Source organism: Meles meles, chromosome 7 (assembly GCF_922984935.1).
Source record: "Meles meles chromosome 7, mMelMel3.1 paternal haplotype, whole genome shotgun sequence".
In the NCBI taxonomy this organism is placed as follows: domain Eukaryota; kingdom Metazoa; phylum Chordata; class Mammalia; order Carnivora; family Mustelidae; genus Meles; species Meles meles.
Window position 1 is genome coordinate 134767742 of NC_060072.1, and position 20010 is coordinate 134787751.

At 37.4% G+C, this 20010-nt stretch overlaps 1 protein-coding gene across 1 annotated transcript in view; it reads left to right on the top strand.

The window, feature by feature from the left end:
• The window catches only part of GPR158 (G protein-coupled receptor 158), a 425723-nt gene that overhangs the window by 237496 nt on the left and 168217 nt on the right, over window positions 1-20010 (top strand). The window lies entirely within an intron of this gene.

A 20010-nucleotide genomic window follows, 5' to 3' on the forward strand; every position in this document is an offset into this window, starting at 1 on the left:
ATTCTTTAATTTATTCATTGAGAGAGAGAGCACACAAGTCGGGGGAGACAGAGGGAGAGACAGAAGCAGACCCCCAGTTGAGCCAACCAGGGACCCTGACATGGGACTCCATCCCAGGACCCTGAGATCATGACCTGAGGTGAAGGCGGATGCTCAACCATCTGAGCCACCCAGGAGCCCTGAGTATGATATTCAAAATAGCTTAAAAGATAAGGTATTAAAAAATATAGCCAGTGGCCTCCTAGGCAGTGGGATTCTAGGCAATGGAATTCTAGGCAATAAATTCATTTAAATTTACTTTATAATTGCAAACAGTCATTTTGTACTAATCTTTTTTTTTTTTTTTTTTAGATTTTATTTATTTGACAGAGAGAGATACAAGTAGGCAGAGAGGCAGGCAGAGAGAGTGAGAGGGAAGCAGGCTCCCTGCCAAGCAGAGAGCCCGATGTGGGACTCGATCCCAGGACCCTGAGATCACGACCTGAGCCAAAGGCAGCGGCTTAAACCACTGAGCCACCCAGGCGCCCCCCATTTTGTACTAATCTTAATAGGTTGTCCAGATAGCTGAAATGAACAAAACACCGATGGTACAGATTCTTTTATTTTGGCTACATTTTCATCATGAAAGAATGGAAGGAATACTAAACTGTAAGCAGAGTAGTTTCACTTCGTTGTCTCAAGTAAAAAAAAAAAGCTCTTTTATTTTCAGTTTTTTAATTCAATAATTGTTTATTGAGGATCTGCTGTTGCTAGGCATTGTGATACCCAATACAATTTGAAGAATAAATGAGAGTATTCTTTTTTTATTTAGTAAATTTATTTTGTTTTTTAATTTAAACTCAGTTAGCCAATACATTATTAGTTTCAAATGTAGAAATCAGCAATTCGTCAGTTGCATATAACACCCAGTGCTCATCACATCACATGCCCTCCTTAATACCCATCACCCAGTTACCCATCCCCCCACCCCACCTCTCCTCCAGCAACCCTCAGTTTGTTTCCTTTAGTAGAGTGTCCTGTGGTTTGTCTCCCTCTCTGATTTCTTCTGTTCAGTTTTCCCTCCCTTCCTTTTTTGTCCTCTTCACTCTTTCTTATATTCCACATATGATTGAAACCATGTGATAATTGTCTTTCTCTGATTGACTTATTTCAGTCAGCATAATACCTTCCAGTCTCATCCATGTTGATGTAAATGGTACGTATTCATCCTTTCTGATAGCTGAGTAATATTCCATTGTGTGTGTGTGTGTGTGTGTGTGTGATCTTCTTTATCCATTCACCTGTCAGTGGACATCTTGGCTCTTTCCATCATTTGTCTATTATGGACATTGCTTCTATAAACTTTGGGGTGCATGTGCCCCTTCATATCACTGCATTTGTATCTTTGGGGTAAATACCTAGTAGTGCAATTGCTGGGTCGTAGGGTAGTTCTATTCTTAACTTCTTGAGGAACCTCCATACTGTTTTCCAGAGTGGCTGTGCCAGCTTGCATTCCCACCAACAGTGTAAAGATTTCGCCTTTCTCTACATCCTTGCCAGCATATGTTGTTTCCTGACTTGTTAGTGTTTCCCATTCTGTCTGGAGTGAGGTGATATCTCATTATGGTTTTGATTTGAATTTCTGTGATGGCTAATGATGCTGAACATTTTTTCATGTGTCTTTTGGCCATTTGTATGTCTTCCTTGAAGAAATGTCTGTTCATGTCTTCTGCCCATTTTTTGACTGGATTATTTGTTTTTTGGATATTGAGTTTGATACGTTCTCTGTAGATCTTAGATGCTAGCCATTTATTTGATATGTCATTTGCAAATATCTTCTCCCAGTCTGCAGGTTGACTTTTTAGTTTTGTTGCCTATTTCCTTTTGCAGCCCCAGAGGTGGCCCCCTCTGTATCATAAACCCTCAGGGATAAGCAGTCTTCACTTTTGCCTGTGCCAAACTCTGCAGACTGCTGCGCGTGCACCCATGCCAATCCCCCCCGGGAGGGAGGAGGGTTGCCATGTGTCTGCTGTCTGCAGCACCCCCCACCCAGAGAGTGGTCGCTGGATCGTGTGCTCACCCATGCCGCCCCTCCAGGAGGAAGGAAGAGCGTTGTTGAGTTTCTATCCTTTGCTGGGCCTCCACAAAGACAATGGTTGCCTCTTCCTGCTGCAGTTCTTAGTTTATGGCAAACCAAGCTGAGAGCCCACTGCTGGGCTTGCTGACCATAGCTGGTTTCCCTGCTCAAATGCTTGGGAAGTCTGCTGGCTCAGGCACCCCCATTTTTCCTGTGACCCCAGGAATCCCAAGACCACACTGTCCCACCTAGGATTCTGCTCCCTTTGCCACATGAGTACCTTTCAGCAGGGACGTTTCTCACTGGAGCAGTCTTCTAAAGGTTCCGATTTTGCACTCCAGGCCTATTGCTTTCCACCGCCTTTCAGAAGTTCCTTCTCACCCACCGTTTCTCTTCTGATATGTCCAAACCTCAGATTCACTTCTCCACACCTCTTACCTTGCAAAATGTGGCCACTTTTCTATGTGTGGAATTCCAGCAGTTCTTTTCTTACATCGCAGGTTGAATTCACAGGTGTTCAGAATGAGTTGACAGGTACCTAACTAAATTCAAGGGACCAGATGAAATGAGGTCTCCTACTCTTCCTCCATCCTGCCTCCCCCCCTCAAAAACAATCTTTTAAATACCCAAACTCCACAAGTGCTTGATCACATACGCATCTGCAATTACACAAATATTTCTATAGTGATGGTCATCTTTAAAAAGCATTTACTGTGCATTTACTTTTATGTAGCTTTTTGTTCTTTTTATGGGTGATTTAGTGTTCAACTAAATTATAGTTATTCACTGTTCATATTTGTCTGCATCACTGACCTTTCTAGGAAGGTTCTGTCCTTTACCTTCAAAGTGGGAAAGTTACAGAAATCTTGGGAGATTATCAATTATGAAGTCATGGAACACTTGCTTCTTGTATTATTACAGTGGTAACAGTTTAAACATTGATCATTTAAATAAATTTGTTACCAGTTTCCTGGGTTGTATTTAGAAAGATGACAGGGATACCTGGGCGGCTCAGTCAGTTAAGCGTCTGACTTTGACTCCGGTCGTGATCCCAGGGTCCGGGGATCAATTCCTACATCAGGCTTCTTGCTCAGGGGGGAGTCTTCTCCTTTTCCCTCTGCTCTTCCCCCTGCTCAGTGCTTGCACGCTCTCGTTCTCTCTCTCTCTCTGACAAATAAATAAATAAAATCTTTAAAAGAAAAAAGATGACAAACTATGAGAACTAGAGAATGAAGCAAACCCTCTTTTCAAAGAAAAGAAAACCCAGCTTCTGAAAGACTGTCAGTTGCCTGGAGTTACCCATCTAGGTTGGGATAGTTACATATTTATGTTTTGTCTTACTCCAGCACACAGAACAAACATTCTAGAAGATTAAAAGTATTAAGTGACTAGATTGAGGCTCAATGAAAAAAGAGTAAAAAAGATTAGTTGAAATCAAGGGTGAGGTTAAAATATGGAATGATCTCCATGAGAGCCTAGGTATCCTTTTTTAGCCCCTTGCCAGAAAGAACTTTCTGGGGTTTTCTAGTAGCACTGAAAAGAGGAGAAAAAAGTGAGTCAGTGTTCATAAGATAAAAACTGGCCGGTCACCTAAGTGAAACTTGAATGCACCTATCATTAAGCCTTTTTTTTTTTTTTAAGATTTTATTTATTTGAGACAGAATGAGAGAGAGCATGAGCAGTACGTGCTCTGGGCTCAAGAAGAAGGGAGAAGCATACTACCCGCTGAGCAGGGAACCCAACACAGGGGCTCCATTCCAGGACCCCAGGATCATGACATGAGCTGACAGCAGACACTTAACCAACTGAGCCACCCGGGCACCCCGTCTTATTATTAAGTTGTGATAGAAATTTTTCCTGTGGATTCTTAGAATAATTGTTAAATGTACGGAATGATAAACATCCTTAACAGAAAGAGAATTATTATACCCTTATTTCTGTTAATTATCTTGAAAGTGTGCTAAAGATTTAATGTTTAAATATAGCATAGGCAAATCAGTTCTGCAGAGTTATCACAAATGTGGTCCTGATACACTGTTCTTTGCTATTTGATGAGAAGGCAAGGATACTTTTAGAATATCTAGGTTAGAGCTGGCCAGCGTGCATCACACATGCCACCACTACAAGATGGTGATGGACACATACAGTCCCCTTTCCCATTGATCCATTATCAGCATCAAAACCCCTCTCCTTAAGCAGGACTCCCCCAGGTTCTACGCACGAAATCTGGTTACCATCCTGGATCTAAAAAAATGGGAGGACTGCAAATTCATCACATAAACTCTCTTAAATATTGTTGTTCTTTCCTGAGTTTTCAAAAGGTATTCACTGAGTGACACCAAATTTGAGGTTCTGCTCCCTGTCAAATTGAATGGCAGCTTCTCATGTTTCTACTGAGCGTGAAGCTGTGTGCTCCAATGGTGAGTCAAGCTGGGGACAGAACGGATATGTGCTAAGGAAGGCTGAGGCATCTAGTCAGGCATGCTCCTAAGAAGCAGGTAGAATCTGAGACTTATGTCCACTTCCCTTTGTCCAGCATGTGAGCTGTATTTTTTATCCAATTACAGCAGAATTCATGACAGGTAACATCTTAAATGCTTTTAGTAGATGGACTCTATTTCGTTTAGCGCCTGTTAGAAATGGATCCCTTGAAAACTTCAGCCTCATTTATTAGACTTTTTCTGTGAATTCACAGAAATAAGCACATTCACAGATCAAAAATAGGGAAAGTGGTGGCAGTGTCAAGCCCAGCCGCTGATCTGTGCATGGGGACAACGTGCACATATGCTGTAATAACAGAGAAAAGTTCTCCGTTGCAAAGTGGAATACTAAGAGACAGAAGGAAGATACAGAAATTTGTCTTTTAGTTGCACTCTTTCTCCAGGGAAGCCTAATTGTAAGTACCGTTAGTTAAATGAGGTTTACCCATGCCAAAAATATCAGCTCTGCAGTTAAGTACCGACAGTCATTGGTCAAAAGTTAGTTGAACATTTTATCATTTTAAACAACGCAAACTAGATTCCATTATATTTTTAGGTGAGGTTTGTAATATGATACCACAGAAAGCAAATTAATTTTAGTTTTTTTTAATTTATTTTAATTTTTTTATTTTTAAGGATTTTATTTATTTGACAGAGAGATCACAAGTAGGCAGAGAAGCAGGCAGAGAGGGACAGGGAAGCAGGCTCCCCGCTGAGCAGAGAGCCTGATGTGGGACTCGATCCCAGGACCCTGAGATAATGACCTGAGCCGAAGACAGAGGCTTAACTCACTGAGCCACCCAGGTACCCCTACTCTTAAATAATTAAGAAAGCTAATTATATACATTTGTCCTTATGCCCTTGGTAAACGATTAAATCTGTCAACAAACTGAATGATTGTGACCCCAGTGAGATCTTCTAAAATAGCAATTTTAAAACAGTGTTTTAAAGATGCTGAATATTAAATATTTTGAAATTATTTTTATGTTTTTTTTTAAGATTTTGTTTATTTATTTGACAGAGAGAGAGATCACAAGTAGGCAAGAGGCAGGCAGAGAGAGAGAGAGAGAGAGAGAGGGAAGCAGGCTCCCTTCCAAGCAGAGAGCCCGATGCAGGACTCAATCCCAGGATCCTGAGATCGTGTCCTGAGCTGAAGGCAGAGGCTTAACCCACTGAGCCACCCAGGCACCCCTATTTTTATGTTTTAAACAAGTAATATGACAAGTAAAATATTTTTCTTTTTTTGACAAGTAAAATGTTTTTCTATTAGCTGTTCCAAAGAGAGAGTATCGTTTGTTACAGCTTAATAATGTCAAGTGTTAGTATAATTTATTTCCAAATGAAAAATTTGAAAGAGAAAAGATACACTGGAAGGAACAGCAGCATATTCCACTTCTGAAAATAATCATTTGCTTGATTTAGTCTTAGTAGATTTTAGCATGTTTTGTTTGAACTTAGTAGTTTGGGGGAAAAAAGTGATACTCGTTTTTTAAAAGTGAGATTACTATGGTTTGTGTTTTCCCTTACATTCCTATAGTAGTTATTTTTTTCATTAGAAATTAGTTGACAAGGGATTTTATAGCTGTACATTTTTGGTTTGGAAAATTAGATGCTTTTAATATAGACTGATTTGTTAATAAAATTCTGCTAGGCTCGTTATGATGTACTAAAACCTATTTTGGTGAAATAAAGGGAGAGACATAACTTTTTTATTGTGCTGAATATACATAACATATAATTTACCATTTTTAAGCTTAAAAATCAGTGCCATGAAATACATTCACAGCATTGGGCAGCCATCATCACTATCCATTCCAGAACTTTCATCATGCCAAACTGAACTCTTTACCTCTTGGTAACCTCTCTTCTACTTTCTGTTCTGCAAATTTGTCTTTGGAAAGTGTCTCATATAAATAAAATCAAACACTATTTTTTCTTTCCTATCTGGCTTATGTCACTTAGCATAATGTTTTAAAGTCTCATCCATGTTGTAGCATTTATCAGATTTGATTCCTTTTAATTGTAAATAATATTCTGTTGTATTCATTAAGATTATTTTGTTTCATCAGTTTAACTGTTGATGGATATTTGGATTTTTTCATCTTTTGACTACTGGAAATAATACTACCATGAACATGGCTGTACAAGTGTCCGTTTGAGTCTGTGATTTCAGTTCTTTGGCTATAACCTGGGAATGGAATTACTGAATCCTATGATCATTCTGTGTTTACCTTTTAGAGGAGTCACCAAACTCTTTTCCACGGAGGCCAGACCATTTGATATTTTTACCAGTAATTCATGAGGATTCCAGTTCCTTCACATCTTTACCATCATTTGTTATTTTCTATTTGTTTGTTTTTAATAATGGCCATCTAAAGAATGAAAGTGGTATCTTTTTGTGGTTTTGATTTGCAAGATTAGTGACAGTTGAGTGTCTTTTCATGTGTTTATTAACTATTTGTATGTCTTCATTGCAGAAATGTTTATTCACATCTTTTGCTCACTTGAATCAGATTGTTTGGTTTTTCATCGTTACAGTGTAAGAGTTCTTTATATGTTCTAAATATTAATCATTTATCAGATGTATGATTTACAGATTTTTTTATCCCATTCTCTGGGTTGTCTTTTCATTCTCTTACATGTATTCTTTGGCACCCAAAAGTTTTTCATTTGATAAAACTCAATTTACCTGCACTTTCTTTTTTTTTTTTTTTAGATTTTTTATTTATTTATTTGACAGAGAGAGAGAGATCACAAGTAGGCAGAGAGGCAGACAGAGAGAGAGGAGGAAGCAGGCTCCCTGCAGAGCAGAGAGCCTGATGCGGGACTTGATCCCAGGACCCTGAGATCATGACCTGAGCCGAAGGCAGCGGCTTAATCAACTGAGCCACCCAGGCGCCCCTACCTGCACTTTCTTTTGTTGCCTGTGCTTTTGGTCTCATATCTGAGAAATCATTCCGAAAGCCAAAGTCATAAAGCTTTTATTCTATGTTTTCTTCTAGGAGTTCTATACTTTTAGGCCTTACCTTTAGATCTTCAATTCATTTCGAGTTAATTTTTGTGTATACTGTGAAGTAAGGACCAACTTCACTCTTTGGCATGTGAATATCTATTTTCCCAGCACCATCTGTTGAAGAGACTGTCATTTCCCCATTGCATGGTCTTAGCAACTTTATCAAAGATCATTTGACTACATGCATGAGGGTCTATTCTGTTCCACTGATCTGTGCCTTTAGGCCAGTATAACACTGTTTTGATTACTATGGCTTTGTAGTAGCTTCGTAGTAATCTTTAAAATTATGAAGTGTGAGGCCTCCAACTTTTTCTCCTTTTCAAGATTGTTTCAGCTATTTGGAGCCACTTGATATTTCACATGAATTTCTGTTTTTCCCAGAAAACCATCAGAATTCGAATAGGGACTGCATTGGATCTGTAGATCCCTTGGCTATTATTTCCATCTTTACAATATTAAGTCTTCTGATCCATGAACACAGGATACGTTTGTACTTATTGATGTCTTTTTCTTTTCCATATTTTTTCAGCATTGTTTTGTAGTTTTCATTATACAGGCCTTTTGTCTACTTGGCTAAATTTATTCCTAAGTATTGTGACATATCACTTTTCACAAATTGATTTTGTGATTTGTATTCTTCTTCAATTAAATGGATGCTTTCACATATTGTCTTCCATACTGCCAATCAACCACATCTGTAGTTTTCCTTTTATAATTAGTAATTGATATTCCTCTTTCATGCTCTCCATTTTCTTTTCTATTTATGGAAGAGAGGTACAGCATAATACATGAAAAAGGGTAGAATGGCTAGAAGCCAGAAACTGGTAACTTCAGTGCAGCTGTAGAGGTACTATAGAAGTTGCATACTGATTTACAAAATGTTTTTCTTTCTAAGATATACTTATTTATTTTAGAGAGGGGATTGCAGAGGGAAAGGGAAGGGAGTTTTAAGCAGACTTCAAGCTAAGCAGGGAGCCCGACTCGGGGCTTTATCTCACGACTCTGAAATCTTGACCCTGAGTGCTCGCTTCAGCAGCACATATACTGAAATCTTGACCCTGAGATCATGACCTGAGCCAAAACCAAGAGTCAGACGTTTAATGAATGCACCATCCAGGTGTCCTCAAAATTTTTTTCTTAAATCTCTTTCAAGTACTAGCCAATTACTACACTTGACATAGGATGATGTTATTTATTTCTGTACATTTGTGATATATGATATTTCCCTTAATTTATTTCCCTAAGGATGACCGTATTGGTCTTAAATCTTATGAGGTATTTTAATTCTATTGAGCTAATAAAATATCATACAATATCACAACAATAATATTTTGTTATTGAATGTATGTGAGAAATTTGGCACTTTTATTTTTCCTACTTCCCATTTTATTAACATGTAACTTATGGTTGGTTTCCATCGGTTTTCAATAAGAGCCATTGTGAGTTTCAAAGGGGAAATAATTCTTTAAAACATTTCTGATTTCTTGCCCTTGAGTTCTGAATTTTGGCCAATGTCTTTTCAAAATATATCTTCAAATAGTTTGCTTTGAAAAGGGTAATTTTATACCTATGTCATACCTGACCTCCCACCTCCCCAGCTGTGACTTTACATGGCAACACCCTGGTTAGGGCAGAAATGGGGGGTTACTTTCATTTTCTTTCAAGGCTCTATTATTCCTGTTTCATTTATGTTTTAGAAATGAGCATTGTGGACAGTTTCCAGGGTTGCCCAGTTTTTGTCCTTTATGGAGCAGTATTTCTCATCCGAATACTTACTTCTTTATTTACTTTTACCATCACAATATGGTTCTTGTTTCATTGAGGTTGCAAAAAATATGATCTATACCGTCAGACTTCAGAGCTTTTTTTTTTCAGTATTTAAATTTATTTATTTTTTTCAACATAACAGTATTCATTGTTTTTGCACAATACCCAGTGCTCCATGCAATACGTGCCCTCCCTATTACCCACCACCTGTTCCCCCAACCTCCCACCCCCGACCCTTCAAAACCCTCAGGTTGTTTTTCAGAGTCCATAGTCTCTTATGGTTTGCCTCCCCTTCCAATTTTTTTTTTTTATAAACATATAATGTATTTTTATCCCCAGGGGTACAGGTCTGTGAATCGCCAGGTTTACACACTTCACAGCACTCATGATAACACATACCTTCCCCAATGTCCATAACCCCCTCCCCCTCTCCCAACCCCACCTCCCCCCAGCAACCCCATTATCACCACTGCTATTCAACATAGTACTAGAAGTCCTAGCCTCAGCAATCAGACAACAAAAAGAAATTAAAGGCATCCAAATCGGCAAAGAAGAAGTCAAACTATCACTCTTCGCAGATGATATGATACTATATGTGGAAAACCCAAAAGACTCCACTCCAAAACTGCTAGAACTTGTACAGGAATTCAGTAAAGTGTCAGGATATAAAATCAATGCACAGAAATCAGTTGCATTTCTCTACACCAACAACAAGACCGAAGAAAGAGAAATTAAGGAGTCAATCCCATTTACAATTGCACCCAAAACTATAAGATACCTAGGAATAAACCTAACCAAAGAGGCTAAGAATCTGTACTCAGAAAACTATAAAGTACTCATGAAAGAAATTGAGGAAGACACAAAGAAATGGAAAAATGTTCCATGCTCCTGGATTGGAAGAATAAATATTGTGAAAATGTTTATGCTACCTAAAGCATCTACACATTTAATGCAATCCCTATCAAAATACCATCCATTTTTTTCAAAGAAATGGAACAAATAATCCTCAAATTTATATGGAACCAGAAAAGACCTCGAATAGCCAAAGGAATGTTGAAAAAGAAAGCCAAAGTTGGTGGCATCATCATTCCGGACTTCAAGCTCTATTACAAAGCTGTCATCATCAAGACAGCATGGTACTGGCACAAAAAAAGCTCTGTGAGATTAAGAACCATAAATGACTCTTAATCTCACAGAGCTTTTTTTGATACTGAGAAGTCTTGTATGTGTTAGCTTTTATATTATTTATGTATATATTATATACATATATAATATATATATTATATATATTATAAAATACTATATATAAAATATATATATTTATATATATATATAATATTATAATATTTTTATATTATATCTTCTCTAGTTAGCCTAGGCTTCTCTTTTAAGACCTCCTATTAAGTATAGGTTGGGTCGCAAGGCTTTCTTTTTTTAATATTCTCACTGTATTATGTTTGAAGAGTTTCCTCTTTTGTGAGAAGCTATTTGTCTTATACATCATTCTTTTCTTTTTCATCGGCATCGAAGGTGTGGTCCTCTATCTGCGGTTATTTTAAAATTCAGTAACTGTTTTTAATCTCTGTACTATTGTTCCTTATGTTTTCTCTTTTTCTTTGCAAAAGTTTCAGGGTCAAACAGCCCCGAGTTAAAAGTTAAAATCCTACTTCTTCCGTTTTCTAGATGTGTGACCCTAAGCTTAATTACGTCTTTAATTAGCAGATCACTTAAGCTTTCTAAGTTACCTTTATCATATGTAAAATGGGGACAGTTGTAATGTATATCTAAGGGTTTTTATGAAAAATTAATGAGATAATACGAATGAATCACTTAGTATAGTGCCTGATGTGTGCTCAGTATCACTGCTGCTACTGCTGTTCCTACCCGTCTTGGTTGCTGTGATTTCAGTCGGGGCAAAGTTCTTCTGAACGCCACCAAAAATTCAAGTAAGATGTTCCTCTATTTCTTCTGTTTCTTTTTTTTTTGCTCTCAGTCTATCTCAGAGTCATTTCCTCAAAACGATGAATTTACTCTTCTCAGTTGCACTAATTTGGACTGTTTATTCTTATCTTCTGCAGTATTAGCCTGTAGTCAAAAGGAGGAAGAGCAGAGTAATTCAAAGCCCAGATTTAAGTTAAAAGGAAATAGATAGTTATTAGTTAGAGATGCAACAATGGGGTAAAGGGGCCAGAAAGGGGCTGAAACATCCCAGTAGTGAAATTTGGAGCACTTACTCTTTGGGCTGCTAATAAGGAGCAATGACCTTGGAGGGAAGCTCCTTTATCTCCTGCCACCCTTTTCAACCCCGTCTCTCCCCACACTGTGTTCAAATGTGTTTTGTTCTGTGTGCGCTCATTTATACAACAACTAACCCTGAGCCCACTCACTGCTGAGCCAATGGCCAAGAATTTCTTTTTACAGAATTGGTCACTGGTCAGTCCATAATAGTTTTTTTGTTCAGGTTTGTATTTACCTGTTTACTGTTTACTCGTCCATGAACATCATGCATTGCTGGTTCTCATGGCTAAGATAGATTTTCTCATTTGTACAATTTTTAAAAAGATTTTTATTTATTTATTTGTTTGGGGGAGAGAGAGAACATAGAGGAAGAGGAAGAGGGAGAACAAGACCCTCCCCTGAGCACAGAGCCCGATGCCAGGCTAGATGCCAGGACCCTGAGATCACAACCTGAACAGAAAGCAGATGCTTAACTGGCTGAACCTCAGGCACCTCTCATTTGTATAACTTTAAAATCATATCAATTTTGGAAAGGGTAAGAGAGAAAGTTGCATTATATGCCTTGCTTGCCCTGCTGTCTTACTACGAGTACCTATATTCTGTGGTATTTTATATCAGTTGTAAACTCTTAGAATTGGTATAAATTCTTTTCTGTGAGCTTGGCAAATTTCATATTCAACTTACCTATTTGCTCAACTTCACCACATATTTAATATTAGTATTTTTCGGGACGCCTGTGTGTCTCAGTGGGTTAAAGCCTCTGCCTTCGGCTCAGGTCATGATCTCAGGGTCCTGGGATCGAGCACCACATCGGGCTCTCTGCTCAGCGGGGAGCCTGCTTCCCTTTCTCTCTCTCTACCTGCCTCTCTGCCTGCTTGTGATCTCTGTCAAATAAATATGTAATATCTTTAAAAAAAATTAGTATTTTTCTTAAAGTCATACTTACTTCAGCATATGTGTTTCCATTTTCACATAGCTGCCAGTGCAAGACTGATTTGGTAAGCTTGAGTTCATAGTTGTTACGAATTTAAACATGTCTCATTATGTCCATATGATAATTCGTTCATCTTGCTTTTGGCATAAACATAAGAAAATGAAGATTATTGTTTTATCGGCATACCTCTTACTAAAAGACAAATAGGTTGAAACATATGTCAGTTAACGTAACAAAATTTAGAAGGTTTATTAATTAGTTCCATTAATAAATTATGTTGGATTATTTTATACACTTGTTTCACTGATAGGATGTGTTTGAAGAAGAAATAAATTTATAGGCAACACAGCAAAACAATGTTAAGGTAATTGTAAAGAGAAAGTACAAGTCTCTATAAAATATTTACTTAATTTCCAATTGAAGAGCCCTCTGTTATATTCAAAATCAATTTATTTAATATCTACTTTTTATGATCTAGGAGTTAGAGACATTCTACTGCTATTTATCATTTATTTATTATTTATTAATCGTATTATATTATAATACATAATATCCTATTATATTAATATCATTTATTAATAATATATCATATTAAAATCATATAATAATTTTATGAAATATTATCAGATTATATTATTAATATTGATTTTATTTATTTAGTAATATTCTTTACAGTATTGATATATTAATATTATAAATATGAAATTATTTATTATTTATCCTTTCTCTTCAAAATGGTGGATTTGATGAGGTAACTTCCAAGCAACTAGGATTCTATGATTCTTTGAATCGGGAGATCTTAATTTGATATACTAATTGTGTAGAAAGCTTAGCCTTGCTGGGGCCATCATTCCTCTAGCTAACAGATTGTGGACACAAGTGTCATTGTCACTGAACCCAGAGAACTCTTGTAGTGGGTTCAAGAGCTTAGAAAACATAACAACAACAATAATAGTATATAAACTCTAAAATCAAACCTGACTAACAGAGTAAGCCGTTCAGGGGACTATTGAGTATACAAATGGGAATCATTTTATACCAGCTAGTGCGAGGTGAATTTTTTAATGACTTATGTGTATATACAGACTCATTCATTGAAGGAATTTCTGGAACATTCCAAGAGTTACCACAGGAGAAAGTATGACAACTTTTAATTCTACACTTTTGTCCTTACGGGAGTGAAAAGACAAGAACCAAGCAGGAGTTATTTCATTTAAAACAAAATATTTTATTTTGTAGCATGATGTGTGGTATCATTTGTGGAACTTTATCCTTCCATGAAATATATTTAAACATGTATATGAAACATATATATAAACATATAAACCTGAGGGGCCCCTGGGTGGCTCAGTGGTTAAGCTTCTGCCTTCGGCTTAGGTCATGATCCTAGGGTCCGGGGATCGAACCCTGCATCAGGCGCCCTATTCATCGGGAAGCCTGCTTCTCCCTCTTCCACTCCTCCTGCTTGTGTTCGCTTTCTTGCTGTGCCTCTTTGCCAAATAAATAAATAAAATCTTTAAAAAACAAAAAAAGAAAGACCTGAAATGCTAGGCTTGAAAACTAGAGAGAAAAAACATGTGTTCTGAATTAACCTTCAAATGGTCTTAAGTTACAAGAAGTCTGAGTAAGGCCAGCCCCAACATTACAGTTAGGCACAGGGCCCAGGGTGGTCAAGGAGGTGTGAGCTAAGCATCTCTGTTCCAAATATTGGTGCCATGGTCCCCACAGTGTTAGGGCTTCCTGTATTTTGGCCTTGAAAGCTTTCCAGTCTTCAAGGCCTTCCTGTTAAATAGGTACTGTCTAAATCGGATTAGCTGTCATGCTAATGAGGAACGGAACTTGAGATAAAATGTGATTGCCACCTCCTTTCTGTTTATTGGAGCACTGTGTTAAGAAGGATTCAGAGGCAGTGAATGGATCTCTTCTTCAAGGCTGTTGTTACTGGCTGACGTTAACAGCCACAGATGTTAGCAGGAAAACTAGTAACATGTGACCACAGACCACAGACCACTCCTTCTCTGGGAGTGTCAGGCTCAGAGGAAATCATGTAGGTGGTAAGAGGGCCTGGTGATAACAATGGCCCTGAAATGGTGTTGTGTAGGGATAGCCCACTTCTTGGAGAATTCTATCAAAATTTAGGATTTCTACAGATGACGAACTGCTACCTCTATCCAAGGTATAATAGATTTGCCATCAGTTATCCCATTCCATAACTTACTAGCCAGGTATTTTGAACTTGATGCAGTCTGAAATGTATTTTGACAGGTGCTTTTCCCTAAATATTTAAAGGTAAGTGTATTTCAAGTAAAATGCAATGCTTTCCATTTTTACTTTTCTTCTGACAAATATGTGTGGTATATTTTAATAAAAGTGCCAGAAGAAATTTGATCTTAAAAAATTAGAGTCTCCATCCCAGTACACAATGTGTATCCCCCAGTGTATTTTGTCAAAAAATATTTTATGAGCTCTGAGTAGAGCTTAGCCCCCCAGCTCAAATTTAGAGTTTCATTTCTTTTCTTCCCCTTGTTACTGTGGAAATTATTTAGCTCACTTGTAGGTTACTTTTCCTTAAAACTACTTTGATTAGTGATCAGGAATATCTGTTCTTTCTGCTTTTCAACTTGTAAAGAGTGAGCTTTAGAACTAAGTGTAATATTTAAACAATTAAAAAATTAAAAGGCAAATTGGGAAAAATTGTGTTTTTGATATGTTATGATACTGAAGGATTAACATTCTTAATGTAAAAACAAACAAAGCACTCTTAGGAATCAATAAGAAATAGAAGAATATCCAATAGAAAAATAGGCACAGAACACACATCAGCAATTTGTAAAAACAACAACATCAACAATATAAAAATGCATTCCATATATTCATGAGTAATTACAAAATGCAAATTAAAATAATGACATGTACTTTTATAACAGTAATAATTCTTCATATTGGCAAAGATGTAAGGACCCAGGTGCTCCCATCTCTTGCTAAGGTCATGATCCTTGCTAAGGGCATGTATAAATTGGTAGAGACTTTGAGATAAACTTTGGGGGTATGTATAATAAACTTAAAAATCCATAATAGTTTTACTTCCAGGAGTCTTTACTAAAGAAATCATATGTGTGCATGCAAGAATTTACAAATATATTAATATGTGTATGTATGTTTTTCATAGCACTATTTATAATATACACAAATAGGGAACAATTAAGTGTTCAAAATTGGACTAGGACATCCACGCATTTAAATATATGGCCCATAAAAGTGATCTTTTAGAACACTGAATGATGGGAGACAATGGTTTTAATATAGTTGTTTCTTCATAACCTCCAGCACCACAGTTCCACCATTTGGTGAGATTTTTGTTTCAGCATTTTCCATTTCCCATTTTTCTCTCTTTTCTTCTTATGCAGTCGCTCTATGCCTCCCTCCCTTCATCCCTTTTTCCTATTCGTCATCCATCTGCTGAGCATCTACCAAACGCTTGGAACTGTTAAGCATCCTGGGAATATAGCAATGAACAGGATAAATAAGATCTGCCCCTAAGGGGCTGATATTCGAGTGTGGGGCCGGTGGAGATAGGCACTACACAAAATGAAGAAGAATGTATCAAGTGGTAGTAAGTGCTGTGATCAGAAGGAAATAGTGTAACATCATAGGGTATGAATTTGGAGTTACAGAATTCTTTCAGCCACCATGTAACTTGATATCCTCATTTTATATTTGAGTAAAGCAAATCATAAAGAATTTAAGAGACCAGTCTAATGTTACATGGGGAAGCTAGGATTAATATCCAGATCTGTTTTACTAATTATGAGTTATGAAGAACAAGCAGAGTGATTATAACATATTTCTATATACCTTAAGAGACACAAAATGCTTAATGATTGCCAAAGCTCCATTTCTCTTTTGAGGCACATATATTTACTTATGCATATTTGAATGGTTAAGTCAGTTACATATTAAACGTACTAAAAATAACTTATTAAAAATTGATGTACTCGTAAAAAACAGAATTGCTTGCTATTTGAAAAATATTGTGAGAAACCATCTGTTTTTTCTGAATTCCTTGGATCTTCATTTTTAAAGCTATTCAAATATTAGGTAAGCAAATGGTTTTACAAAATCATAAATTAATGTTTTCCTGAACTATTCATGAACATTTAGCTAGATTTACAAAGGTGATTTTGATACTGCTTGCCCATGAGAAGCTCACAGTGTAGTGAGGGAATGAATATAAGGGAATATGGGATATAGGGCAACATGTACTATAGCGTGTTGAGCACTTGGTGAGGCAAAAAGGAATAGTGATTAAGGTCACAGAATCTAAAATCAGTTTATCTACATCCTTCTCCTGGCCTCTCACATAAGAGCTCTTAAACCTTAGGTAAGTTACCAACTGCTCTTTATCTCAGTTTCCTCCTCAGTAATACGAGGATAACAATAAATCAATCTCATAGGGTTGAGATGAAGATTAAAATGTGTGTTATGCTTATAAACTTCCTACTAAATTAATGACCTGGGGAAACTGCTCAGTAAATATTAGCTATTAATAAGGTATGTATAGGATATGATAGTGTAATAAAAATAAGAGTCATTAAGGGGTGGTCTGGGAAGACTTCAAAAGAAGTGACACTTGAAAAGAATCTTGAAAAATGAATTTCCCTAGTCAGACTAATAGAAGGTAAGAGGGACAGGCTAGGCAGAGAGACATATATGCAAAGATATTGGAGAGCACGTGACACATTCAGGGAAATTAATATTTCAGTATGGATCCTGAAAAATCTGGCCAAGCATTTTGGATTTTACGTATAGGCCATTGAGATGAATTGTTGATCTGGCTAAAGATGTTAGACATATGGGCATGGCACCACAGAAACCTGTTGGTCAGTCATTCAGTCAGTCATTCAGTGATTTTTTGAGGGTGCACTAAATTCCTGAGCATTCCTGTTGGATAGTGAACAAAACAGACATGGTCTGTGATCTATGAATGGAGTTCCTAATCTTGTAGGGGTAAAGATAAGTGAATAAATCAATTAATAAATACCAGTCATGAAATGTGCTATGAAGCAAAGTGACAGAGTAAAGTGAGAGAGTGACGGTTTCAAATTTCTTCTTTTCTTACTTCCAATGCTCCCTTAGGAATGCTCAGAATTTGGAGGGAAGAATGGGACTGGGGAAAATCTGTTTAGATGGGTTGTTTAGAAGGACTCCTCTGAGGCAATGAATCCGGGGTCCTAAGGATAAGCAGGAGGGAGGAAGGAGAAGAAGAGGGACAGGAGAGTATTCTAGGAAGAGAAAGCCACGTCTATGAAGGTGCCCAAGTGTGAAGAAACTTGCATTGTTTTAGGAACTGAAGGAAGCCAGCAAGGATGAAGAATGGTAGCAGGGCAGGAGAGAAAGATGAGGTCAGAGAGCTAGTCAGAGGCCAGCCATTCAGAGCTCTATAGGCCAGAGTACAGTTTCATTTTATTTGGAGTGCAGTCAGAAGCCACTGAAGGAAGGGAATAAATGATTCCATTTAGGTATTAAACTAATTTCTCCAGCTGCTCTGTGGAGAATAGGTTAGTAAGGGACAAGTTTAAAAGTTGGGGGACATGATAAGAAGTCTATTGAATCAGTCAAGGTGAGAGATAATGGTGGCAGTGGGAATGGAGAAGAATGGCTAAATTTGAGATACATTTAAAGACAGAACTGACAGGGCTTGCTGATGAATTTGATGTGAGAAGCGAAGAAAAAAGATAAATCAAGTTTGAATCCCTCAGTTGTATAGCTTGAGGAAGTGGGTTTAGAGTGGACTATCTGCTAAAAGTAAGAAAATGTGAAACAGGGAGCACCTGGGTGGCTCAGTAGGTTAAGCCTCTGCCTTCGGCTCAGGTCATGATCTCAGGGTCCTGGGATCGAGCCCTGCATCGGCCTGTCTGCTCCGCAGGGAGCCTGCTTCCTCCTCTCTCTCTGCCTGCCTCTCTGCCTACTTGTGATCTCTGTCAAATAAATAAATAAAATATTTTAAAATAAAAAAAAAAGAAAATGTGAAACACTGGGAAGAGAAGGGTTTAAAGGGCAGGAGAAGAAAAAATCAAGAGTTCCATTTTGAACACAAGTTTACCTAAGGTTGCCAAATTGCGCGTATAAAAAACCAGGATACTCAATTAACTTTGTACTTTATTTAAGCAACGGATAATGTTTTAGTATAAGTCTGTGACAAATGTTGCATTCTCATACTAAAACATATGTTGTTTAAAATGCATTATTTTATCTGCACTTTATATCATCTGGCAACCCTAATGGTTAACCCACCTGTGAGAATCAAAGTGGAGTTGTCAGGGGGGCAGTTAGATGTATGAGCTGGAAGCTGAGTGCAGGAATTCAGGCTACAGCTATTAATTAGGGGTCATGAACTTTAAGTTGTAGGAATGTAAAGCTTGTGAATGAATGAAATTTACCCACATAGGAAATGTACAAAGAAGAAAAAGAAGAGAATGCTCAGAACTGAGTTCTTCAACAATTTTAAGTAAAGTAAAATGCAAGAACCCTTTTTGAATAATCGAGGAGTGGCCAAAGAGAAGAGAGGGAAGCCAGATCAGTGTCCTGTTACAGAATCCAAAAGAGGGTAGCATTTAAAAGAAGGTGAAAATAAATGAATGAGTGAATCAGAGAGGGAACAACTATGGGGAGTCCTACAGGTGAGAAAATAAAATGAGGGGAGGAAAGTGTGCAGTGGATTTGGCCATACAGAGGTCACCGGCAACCTTAGCAGGGAATTTTTATGTAATGATTGGGAAATTAGAGAAAGCACATTTACCCAAAACTTCTAAGAATTTTTTTCTTGGCAGAGGGGAGGGGGCGAAGAGAGCAGAGAAATAGAGTTGACTAGATGGTGACAATTAAAACTATGAAAAATTCTGAGCTTTTGTAAGGGAGTGTTCAAAGTAAGAAAAGAAATTTGAAACAGAATCTTAAGGAAGAAAGAAGGAAAGGAAGGAGGAAAAGGGACAAGAATGGGAGGTATGAGCCAACAAGGGAATTTTACAGAAAAAAAGAGAGAATGACTCAAAAAGAAGGAGTTATTAGCAGTCACAAATAATACAAAGCAATGAAGAAAAATGAGTCCGAAGCCAGTTTTACTGTTGCCCCATGTCACACTGCTTTAATTAGATTTACTGGGATGTAAGTGTTTAGTAGCTGGTGGTCTTAATCTCTAAAACATTTTGGATGTTGTTAATCTTTACTCTTCCATATTTAATATTCAGGAAAATTTTGTCAAACCCAATGCAAAATCCTACTGGGATTTTGATTAGGATTGCATTTACTAGAACAGTTGTCTAATTATATAGAAAAATATAGTGTTAGATCACTCTCTAACACCATTTGCAATAAATCCCAGATGAAAACGACTCTATGGACTTAGTGATTATGAAGGTACTGAAAATTTTGCCTGTGCAGTTTATGAGCAGTGCTAGGCACAATGTCCGATTGTAATGGAATCAAAGGTGGATTGGAGATAGAAAAGTAAAAAATAAATACA